This window comes from Drosophila arizonae, chromosome X (genome assembly GCF_054131065.1).
Source record: "Drosophila arizonae isolate 15081-1271.41 chromosome X, UAZ_ARI_1.0, whole genome shotgun sequence".
In the NCBI taxonomy this organism is placed as follows: Eukaryota; Metazoa; Arthropoda; class Insecta; order Diptera; family Drosophilidae; genus Drosophila; species Drosophila arizonae.
In genome coordinates, this window is record NC_142927.1 from 7,801,772 (window position 1) to 7,814,035 (window position 12,264).

Sequence of the window (12,264 nt, forward strand, 5' to 3'; positions counted from 1 at the left end):
AAGCTAACCAGATTGAACTAGTTCAAATCGATTGGTTATCTAAAACACAATCCAAACCTACAACTTCAAATGAATCCTAAACGTAAAACCAAGAACTAGTTCAAATCCAAGTCTGCCCTGTACCGGGCTATTTGTTATAGAAATTCTAAATCAATCTTGATTGTGGATTTAGGGTTAAGCATAGCTCATTCAACTGGTTCAATTCTCTTCAAATCAAAGTTTGCCCTGAATTGAACCAATTGGCATTTAGAATACGAATTCATTCCAAAGTTCATTGAACTAGTTTCAACCAGAAATATTAAATATACACTATAATATATAGCATATTTTTTCCGCTGAGAGCAAGAAAGAGAGAGAGGGAGAGAGAGAGTAAGGAAGCCATAGTAAGATCAAATCGCTATTGCAAATCACTGAAATAAGTGAAAACCATAGGAACCATATGGGAATCTTTCGCCCCCCCATCCCCATGTCGTGCATTACGAATGCGAAAGCAAAAATTGTGCCGAAAATTAAATCTTATTGTTTATTAAAGTGCCAAGCGAAATGTCCTCAAGGAGGAGTCGCAACGAGCGCGCCAGCCAAATGGCAAATGGGGGGTGGTCGGGGGCCCCAAGTGTTATATTCAAACTTAATATGTAACTGGCCATTTGTGCAGAGACAACAGGCAATAAAATATGCAGCACAAGTGTAAATGAAATGGCAAAGGTGAGCAGGAGGCAAACAGCGAAATTTGCATATTAAAAATTTAGCACATGCACTTGAGAGCTGGATGGCATGGAGGGTGCCATCTAATGGCCGTAAACGCGTGTAGTCAATGCTAATGTGGCCATTACCATCGTGTGAAATTCATGATCTCATGCAAATCCACACAATCCACATGCCGCGCGCACATCCGGCCGATAAAATTTGCAACTTTTTGGTGACAAGCGATGGGCGCACAGCAATCAAAATGTGGATGGCAATGGGGCAGGCAACTGGAGCCATCTGATGGCAAGTGTAGGGGTCGGGGGACGGTGACGGTGACGGTGCCGGTGTCGGTGGTAGCGCCGTTGGCGTTGCCAGCCGCAGTGAAGGTGTCATAAAAATCCTATTATGCACATTACAATATCAAAAGAACATCGCAATGGATGCCACGGAATCCCAGGAGGAAATGCGTAACATGCGAAATGCGACGACGACGACGACGACGACCACACAAAGGGGCGCACACAGTTCGCTCAGCACCGCAAGCAGGAAGGCAACTGGCAATCGAAAAACCGGAACGGGAATATCAATTTCTGGAGTGGGCTTCAAAGCGGGAACAGCAACCAGGCAACCAGAAAGGTGGCTGTGGCCCAGCAGCCAGTGGGTTGTCTCTAACGATTGAAGAAATTTCGACAGCATCAACCTATACCTATTGGGAGGAAGAAATTTGTATTTTAAAATAAAAATCTTTATAATAAAGAATCGATTCTGATTAGAATAAGCGAAGATATATGTATGGAAAATATAGAAGAAATGGATAGCTTAGTTGCATATACTAGATAAGTAGATGGAGAAGTTAGTATATACAGGTAGATATAATATGTTGTATAGGATGGGACAAATATATAAAATATATACATATATGGAATAGATGTATAGAAGAGACAAAAAGAATAACAGATACTATAGATGGATAGATGAATATGTGGATGGTATAAAAGACAAGAGGGAAGGATATATGGAACTGATAGGTAGCATAGATAGTGGAGATATAATAGTTGACATAAGTTATTAGTTTAGATTAGTATAGAACAGTATAGATCAGTTAAATGTATTGATGAGATAGATACGTAAGCTAGACAGAGGGGATAGATGCATAGATAGGATAGTTGGATAGGTAAGTTTTATAAATAGTATAGTGGATAGATAGAGTAAACGCTATAGTTTCATCTAGCTATCTTTCCATCTATATCTGTTAGTTATAATTTCTACTTAAGTTACCTTACCAGATGGATAAAATGTCAGATAAAATTCAATATTCAAATATAAAATAAAAACTCCGGGCGATTTCCAGCAGACTCTTCACGTTCGCACCCTCTTGCTGTACTGCTGTGACAGCCCTCGGATGAGCTGAAAATCGCGTTCACAGTGTCTTCTGACGGATATGCCCTAATAAAATGAAGCAACCAGAAGATTTTTAATAAATTTGCGAGCAAATCAACCACTGCTGAAAAAAAATAAATAAAAGGTGTCCTGGCTGCGGCTGCGGTGCCTGCGCCGGTAGTGCCAATGCCGCAGAAACCGAGACTGGGGCGGAGGCTGGAGCTGGGGCTGGGGCTGTGGCCCGATGGCAAAGTTAAGGCCGAGGCATCAGCAACAACACCCAAAGCGACATAAATTATGACAAAATATGAACCATTGACGACGCTACCGGGCAAGGGGCCAAGGATCAGGGGGTCCTGGCTGCCGCGACTGCTTCCGTATGGCTGGAACGACGGAAGGACACGACAGGATGGGCGGATGGGCGGACGGGCGGATGGGTCGTCAACGTGGACGCAAAGGAGGAGAATGGGAACGCGTACGCGTACGCTTATGCGTATGCAGAGGGTGCGTATTTTATGCTCTGGGTGCCGAGAAAAAGTGGCAAAACATAAAAGCGAGCAGCATGAAGCGCATAATAAGCAAATTATAGAACGTTTAGAAAGGACAAACCCACCTAGGCCTAGGCCTATGCCGCGACCCCAGAGTTCAAGGCAAACATCGTAGTCGCTCCGTCATTATGGCCAGAAGGAAAACTGCTTCTGTTTCTGAATCGAGCAAATTTACATTTATTTAAGCAGCAGCAACAGCAACAGCAACAGCAGCAACAGCAGCAGCCGGATGGCCATCATGGAATGGCCGGGGAGAGCTGGCGCCGGAGTGGGAGTTGGCGTACAATAAATTGTTTCTATTACTTATATATAAATGGCAATGAAGCGGTAAACACACAAATTTTATAACCCAACGCAATTTTCAAATTACTGCCTGGCTGGTCCACCTAGCCATATAATTCCCGAATTTAAGTATTTTTGGGTAGATGCCGAGCAGCAGCTGTCAAACCACATCTGAATTGCTAACTAAGTGGGCTTGATGGTATATTTGATATAGTTACAATATTTGGAGTGTAGGACTGGAATTAGTAATGGAAGCTTGGCAATGTATTGAGTATAGTCGATATATTTGATACACTTGTAGGAAGACTAGGTTTACTATGCAAACTACGAGATATACTAAGTATACTAGCTACCGTAGCAGACTCATAACTATAAATATAGCTTAAGATGAAAGTAGTATCAAATCCTTGTTTAAGATATATAAATATATATAACTTTTAGGGAAGTTTTCATTTACACAGTATTCTAAAACTCAAAGATGAAGAAGAGTCATCACATTCTAAAACTAGCTCATACTAATCTTTAATTTATTCAATTATTTTATTTCTCTTTTCTTCCTCTTCTTTCATAACATAATGCTATCTAACAGTTTTTCTAACTAATTTAATGCCAAAAATTGAATGTGAATCAATAAAATCTCTAACAAATAAATATGTATATGCTATACATTTAAATGCATATAAATGCTAGAGTTTTAAGCTTCAACAGTTTCCATGTAATACTCATAAAATGTAACAAAATGCATATTTATATTATATGCCCTATATAGCACAATAAAAATACCCAATGTCTGTATGTAACTGGTGCATTGAACAATGGAACATAATACAAATGCTGCCAGCAGCATTCACAGCTCGGAATAAAAGCAAACCATAAACCATGAACTAGAATAAATTCATATGCACCAATGCGAGATATTTGTAAATGAAATGTGTGTTTGCGAAAGGGTAACAACAGACCAGAGCCAACCAACCACCCAACACAGTTGAGGCCAACATCATTCGCACCAAAATTCCTGCTATTGTCTAGATGTGAAAAATCTCCAAAAATTCTGTTGAAACGAGCAGAGAAATTATTTCCAATTTGGATTTGCTAATTTCGTATTTTATCATTACGAAATTTTGCATAATAGACGAGAGAATCTCGTAATTAAACAGACATAAGTCGAATCTAACTTGATTCCCCTTCAAATTACATCCCATTCTATGCATAACCCGAAAAAGTATGCTAAACACAAATGAATACGAAATGAAAAGCTGAATTAGCAACATATTTACAAAAGTAGAAAGTAAAAGAGTAGTAATAGTAGTTGCGGAATAGTAGTAGCTGTATAGTTTTAGTACTAGTGTAGTACAATAATAATAAATACAATAAGGAATACTAGTAGTAATAGTATAGTAGTAGAATAGTTGTATAGAAGTATAGTAGTATAACAGTAGTATAGTAGCAGTCGTGGTAGAATAGTATTTGTAGTATAGTAGTATAACAGTAGTAGGGTTATAGTATTATACCAGTAATTGATTAGTAGTAGTATAGTAATACAATAATGGTAGTAGTAGAAGAATATTAGTACAGTAGATGTAGTATACAGTAGTATAATATAGTAAAATAGTAGTAGTAGTAGTAGGAAAAAAGGGGTACAATAGTAATAGTATACAGTAGTATAATATAGTAAAATAGTAGTAGTAGTAGTAGCAGTGTAGTAGAATGATTGTAGTAGTAACAGTATAGTAGTAGCAGTAGTATAGTAGTATAATGGTAATAGTAGTAGTAGTGGTAGCAGTAGTATAATACTATAATGGTAGTAGTAGTAGTATAGTACCATAAAAGTAGTAGTAATAATATAATAATATAATAGGAGTAGTAGTAGTAGCATACTATGTAGGTAAATGGTAATAGTAGTAGTATAGTACCATTAAAGTAGTTGTAATAATATAGTAATATAATAGGAGTAGTAGTAGTAGCAGTGTAGTAGAATGATAGTAGTAGTAACAGTATAGTAGTAGTAGTAGTATAGTAGTATAATGGTAATAGTAGCAGTAGTATAATACTATATTGGTAGTAGTAGTAGTATAGTACCATAAAAGTAGTAGTAATAATATAGTAATATAATAGGAGTAGTAGTAGTAGCATACTATGTAGTTAAATGGTAATAGTAGTAGTAATACACTAGTAAAATGGTAAAAGTAGTAGTATAGTAGTATATTAGTAATAGGAGAATGATATAAATATAATAGTATAACAGTAGTACAGTAGTACAATAGTATAGAGTAACCACAGAGTATTTAAAGAGAGATACATACTATGTGGAACATCTACATGCTACATATAGGATGCTACATCTATAGAGTATCTACCTATATGCTATAGTCCAGCATTTTTTGAATCGCATTTTATTTATTTAAACTTTTGTTATCGTGCTTGCATATAAATTCATAAAGCCGACTTGATTGGGCCACAACTATGTATAATAAATTGAAAAGAATCCCTTAAAAATCGAATACAATTTTTATTTTTTTACGAGCTTACATATGCGTGTTTGTGTGTGTGTGTGTGTGTGTGTGTGTATGGGCATGGGTGTGGGTGTGTGTGGGTGTGAGAGCTAACCACATCAGGCGCTCAAGTGTCGTAGCTCTTACCTAGGCATCATTGGCATCGGCCACACTTACCAATATCCCATCGATGCGGCATGTGATGCGCATACTAAACATTTCGGTTTTGGCCGGTTTGATTCGGATTCTGGCCAAGATTTATACTTAACGGCAAACTGGCATTTCAAAGACCCCAAAAAAAAGAAGGACCGCATGAAACGGAATGGGTACGGGTGCAAAGTACGGGTCGTACGGCTGTCCAAGTGACCAACACCCGCTTCCCCAGGGTGTCGTAATTTCCGAGATATGAATGTAAAACAATTTTTGCGCTACGCATACTGTCGAATGTGCGTTACTTTTTAATTTGTTGCTCTCTCGATATTTGGCGCAGAGAAATCGATATCCATAAGTGTATCCACGTACAGTGGGTATGTATATGGGAATAGATATATTTCCAATACACACCCACGCACACCCAGACACTCGCATGATGTATGCTAATGTTTGTGCAGTGCAACAAATTGTTTCTCTATCGCTGGCATGAATCAAATGAAAAAACAATTACAAAAAATGAACGAAAAAAAACTGGAAGGGAAATGGGAGGGCAGGCAGAGCGCCCTGTTGGCATTCCACAAGAACAAGTCACGTGACCCAAAAATCACAATAAATCCGTTAAAACTCCATGAAAATACTTTACCTAAATTTCAATAAGCAACATGCGAATGAGTCGCAAGCCAAACGACCCCACTTACCCAGCCATTTGTTTCGCCTTTCCTCCAACGGAGACGAAGGAGACGAAGGAGACGAGGCTGGCGGAAGGCAGAAGGCGGCTCGGCGCCTGGGCTGGCACATTATTAACTTGTCATACAAAGATAAAAATTTATCAGCGTAGATGCGTGTGCCGCGTTACTTCACAGCACGAGATCAACATCAACGTCGACAACATTCCAGCCAACCAACCCACGTTCAAACCCACACCCAAACCCAAACTCAAACACAGCCCAGGCCCAACCCGCAGCGAAGCCCAAGCAAAAACCATCCCAGTTGCCGTCGCGTCCTTTCGCGACGCAACGGTCGAGCCGGTGAAAATATGAAAAATTACTATAAAACGTTTTGTGGCATTTTAATGTCCACAAAATACGCTTTGCGCTTCGTTATGAAAAATTCAAAAGAAAATAAAAACAAACAACAACAAAATGAGACGGACACAGCCCAAACAGCGCTAAAACGAGTGGAAAATATATTGTTCTAAGGCATTAACTAGCTTCACTTCTTCTTAGATTTGTAAAATGATAACAGATGACATTTATAAGCAGGAAATCCGGAGATCCTGAAAAATAAATATTTGTTTATATAATTTGATGGATGCAAACTAGGGCAGCAAAGGTCGTAATATATTAGTTAGATAACCAGAAAAAAGACCAGAGCTTTTATTGTGGTATACATACATCGTCTCTCTATAAGAGAGAGAGAGGACGTGCTCAACAAGAAATGAAAAAAAAAACTTAAATAGAATATAAATGATCTATTATTGGTTTAACGTATTATTAGATAAATAGCTTAATATTTATAAGACGATCTCATTGAATATTTTGTCATGTTATCGATAACTTCAACAGCTACTCAAGTGTAGCTACCGGATACAATCTCAAGAACTATTCTTCCTTCCTTAATGCTTTCCAAGCATGGGAGTAGAACCTCAATATCTAGAGTCTCGAGCTATAGAAATAGTCTATATGTACTCTACTAGATCTTATTACTGTATAAAGGCATAGATATCCATATAGATATTCGCAGATATACTATATAAAAAAAATTATTGAACTTTCTTCGGACATTTTCCCAATCACTATCGATAGTCATAGAGTTCGATAAGAGAATTAGATAAATAAATAAGAATTCATAAGTCGATAATCACTGAATTTTCGTTACATATTATCGATAACAACATATACACAAGTAAAGCTATCGAATGCCTTTACGGATAAGATCTCAAGAACTGATTTTCTCTTCCACAGAAGGGAGTAGAACCTCAACAGCTAGAGCCTCAAGTTATAAAGGTATAGATATTTATATATATATAATTTTTCCAATCTTTATCAATGGTTATAGAATTCGATCAGAGAATTACCATGCACATCTCTAGCTTAGCCTCAAACACCATTATTTGTATATCATACACAGGTTTATGAGCTATAAAAACCGTTATAAATCACGTCTGTTTTCATTGCATTGCTCAAGCATAGATAATTAACCGTTGTCCTTTCATTGGCCTGTTGACTCGTTTTGCATCGCAATTAACCGGACTGCCCATATGTTGTACTTAGCTGCCGCTGAAGTGGCCTAAAAAGATGGACCAAAGCGCCTTTTGGCGTCTGGCTCATTGGTATGGATGGCAGCATGGCGCTCTGGCTTCTCGGGTCTGGAAATCAGGCATTATTCATTAGCCGCTGCCATTCAATGGAAGCTCAATAGTTTTCTCGCCCGGAGTTCATTTAAAGAGCTGAGCGCTTGCTACATTTTGATTGAATCCTTGGCTGGGCTGCTTGGTTAATTGAGAGCCACAGATAAAACTGTGGGAAAACTAATTTCACGGGCGGGGCGTGTGGGCGTGTTGGGCGTGCTGGGCGTTGGCGTTGGCTTGAGTGAGTGGCACACAAACGGCTGTTAAAAGTTGGACATGGGCTTGGGCCTGTGCCAGCTGATAAGCATTTCATGTCACATCCTTAAGAGCCTCACAGGAGGACGACACATACATCAGAGTTCACATGCAGTCCCCCTTCAACTGCTGCTCCTGCTGCTGCTCCTGCCCGTGCTCCTGCTCCTGCTCCTGCCTCTGTCATCGTTACTGTCACCGTCAGCCAGCGCTTAAGATTGCTTTCAACGTCCTTAATTGCTTTTTTTTGTGCTCTGCCTTGCGTGTGTGTGCGTGAGTGTGTGAGTGTATTGCCATTCTTTTGATGTGCCTGTGTGTGTTGCGGGGGGCTCGGCGCTAGTCAAGCTTTTGTCATGGGACGTGAACGTGAACATGGACATACGAATTGTAGGTTGCGACTGCTGACTCTTTGGACGTGCTGATGCTCGCCTGTGCGTCGTCCTTGTTTTCGCAGGAAGCGTTATTTCAATTTCCGCCTTTCCGCTTTTCCTTTTGCTTTCCTTTCCTTTTGCGCCAAACAGCCAGACACGCCATTATTGTTTGACGTGTCAGTGTTAATGAGTCATTGTCCATTAAGTTTGCTCATTTCAAACGGGCAATTAAATTCGACTTTATTGCACTTCAACAATATCGAAACGAACGAACGGACGACCGAACCAACTTCGACACACAGATGGACACCAAAGCCGACATTGAGACCGCATCGAATCTGAGCAGCACATGATAGAGCAACACACACACGCACACACATACCTAAATATCCCAAACTCGAATCGAGGAGGCGTAGAAGGCGACTCTTAACTAAGTAGAGCAATAAATCAGCATCTATGTACAACTAAATTATAGAGCTTCACCTAGCTAGCGATTCCTATGTACATCAATGAAATGCACAAAGTTTCAAATTAATTTAAAAATAAAAAATATATATATATTTAAAAAAATAAAATTAAAAAAATATAAACAGGAATCGGCAAAAAAAATAAAAATAAATAATAAAAATAATAATAATAATAATAATAATAATAATAATAATAATAATAATAATAATAATAATAATAATAATAATAATAATAATAATAATAATAATTATAATAATAATAGTGAATAACAAGTTTGACAAATAATTTGGTAATCTTTTCTTATTAAACTCATTGAATTTGGGAGTTTGTGATTTCGTGGAATGGATAGGAATGGTTAGATATAGAAGTGGTGTATATATTTAGGAATATTATGACGAGCCGGGTCCATCTAGCCATGTGCAACCATCTATCCGTTCATCCGTTCATCCGTCCGTAAATCAATCCGTCTATCTTGTTGTGCATCCCTCCATTCCTTTGTCTCTCCGTTCATGCTTATGTCATCCGTCTATTCATTAGGCTGTCCATCTATCTGTCCGCCTGATCGTCTGTATCAATTCATCCCATTTCCCAATTATCGATAAAAATCGATTCATGTGTTAGGTACAAATCATAGTAACTAGCTCAAGTAGAATGATTTCCCAATTTCAATGGGTTCCGGGTATAAAAATCGCTCTTACACAATTTGAGTATTTTAAACTCATTCAACTTAATTTAACTAAATATTACGAATATAAGATGTGAGATAAATTAATTCAAAATTCATTTTGCCGAGCAGCAAAACCAAAGATCAAATTAAGAGCCGTAGTTCAATGATAACAAATCTAAGTAAAACTTTCAGATCCCCAAGGAAAGGCAATGTCACATGTCAGACAATCTGATACATATAACATATATATATATATATATAAATTTTATATATATATTGTATATATGTATGTGTGTGAGTGGATGTCTCCGTTGCCATAAATCAGCTGCAGCGGGCAGCAAAATATGAAACATGGCAGCATAAATAATTAACAAACTTGGCTCAAATGATAAATTTTTTCGCAAACAAAGACGAAAGAGATAAGTTCGTTTAATATTTATGACAAAAGAGCAGAGCAGAGCAGAGCACATACGCCACTGGCCGACTTCATCAGCCTACATCATGTACCAGATATATATATATATGTATATATGTGTATATATATTCGGAATGCCCTTGGCACTTGACACCAGTGTGCTGGACCGGAGAGGAGTTTGACTTGTAGTGCTCTAATCAGAGCCAGAGGGGTGTTTGCTCAGCTCGGCTCGTTTGGCCTATTGTCAGTGATTTACGAGCGCCCCAATCATACGGGACAACAGTGGGACAACATCGTAGCCAAACACTCACACTCACACACTCACACACACACACACGCACACACTCCACATTGTATCATAATTCGTCATTGCATATGATTTTATTTCGGCGTTATTTATTTGAATTATTTATTTATCCTATTATACGCACTGGGGCCCCGTCTTACTGGCCTCTGCCTCTGCCTCTGTCCCTGCCTCGCCCTTGCCCTTTCATATCTTTTGACAATAATACAACTAGCCAAGCACTGCCCATCCATATGCATAATATGTTTGTCCATATGTCCATTTGCGTGTATTCCACATCCCGCATGCCACGTTTCACGTCCCCACAAGCCAGGCTATATGGCCAGCGCCAATCAATAATGTGTGCTGTATCAAGATTTATAGGTTTTGCATTTGCTAGCACACATACACACACACACACACGTGGACACACCCACACTCATTCGCATGCCACACCCCCTTGGCTATGCGCACGCAAACTAAGGCTGACCAAGAGGGTAATTGACACGTGTTCTTCTTATCAAACTCTCATATTACTTAACAACACTGGTTTGCAGTGCTCTTTAAGGGTTACCATGATTCAAAAGTCAGCGAAATTGCAACTTGAAGCTTAAATATATAATTTAGCTAAAAGCCTTCAATGTGAACAATAATGAATATATATTGTACAATAATATGCTATTATTCTAAGAATATTTTGCTTTTATAGTTAGATTTTATTACGCAAAAGTTGAGTTGTATTTTACAATAACATTAATAATAATAATATACAATACAATATACAAACGATATTAAGAATTGTTGATTATTATTTTAATATTTTATTTGTATTCCTTTAATCTATTTAAATTGGGAATTTTTATGGTTTTGTTCAAAGTGTGACAAATCTCATAAAATTTATAAATTCCTGATCGATCTAGCCTTGTACTTGCCTATCTGTTTTGTGAACAAAATACTGCTACAGATGAACATGAATGTCTTTTTTCCTTTTTACCAATAAAAAAAAATCCTAGACAAGCCAAAACATGTCCAAGTTAAACAATTGTCAAAAAAAAAAACAAATAAATAAATAAATAAATAAATAAAAAAAAAAAAAACTTAAAGCTCATTATGGGCATATGGAGAAACCTAATGTCACGATTAAGTTAAAAATGTATTACAGCATATTCACGTAAATTCCCTGTAGGCAATACTTTTTGAACAGACCTCGTAGAAAAAAGATCAACTTTTTATGAATAAAAACATTTATCTACGGGAAAAAAAAGAAAAACATTAACATTTTGCATTCACTAATTACTTGCAGCATATAGCTTATAGCTTAAGGCATCTACATATATGCATATTTATATAAGTATGTGCATCCGTATGTGTGCGTGTGGCTGTGTGTGTGAGCAAACTGTTTGCATCGCACAAATAAATTTGCGGTGATTTGTAGAGTTGCGTTGGCCAAAGCGCATTAAGCTGGCTGCAACCCACATAAATACAACTCAACAGCATTTAACTACTCAGCGATTACACACACACGCAAACACACACACACACACATACATACATAGGTATATAAACATCAACGCAAATACTTCATGTGCGCAAACAAAGGACATCTTTGTATATGTATCTGTGTGTCTGTGTTTGTGCCTAATGTATGTCCCCACCGAAATGCGCCCAAAGATACAGGTAAGCACTTCACTAGAGATGAGAGCGTGACACGATAAGGGGGGAAAAACATTGCATACTTAACAGATGAAAGCCATTGACGACTGAATCGAATTGCTGTAAAATGTAAATTGTTTTTGGATTTTTGATGCCAAGTGTTGCGTGTGTTCTAGAAATAAAATTATAGAAAATAATTATTATTTTTATTAATATATAAAGCTATACAATAAAATAATTTACAACAGCTATAAATATAAAAA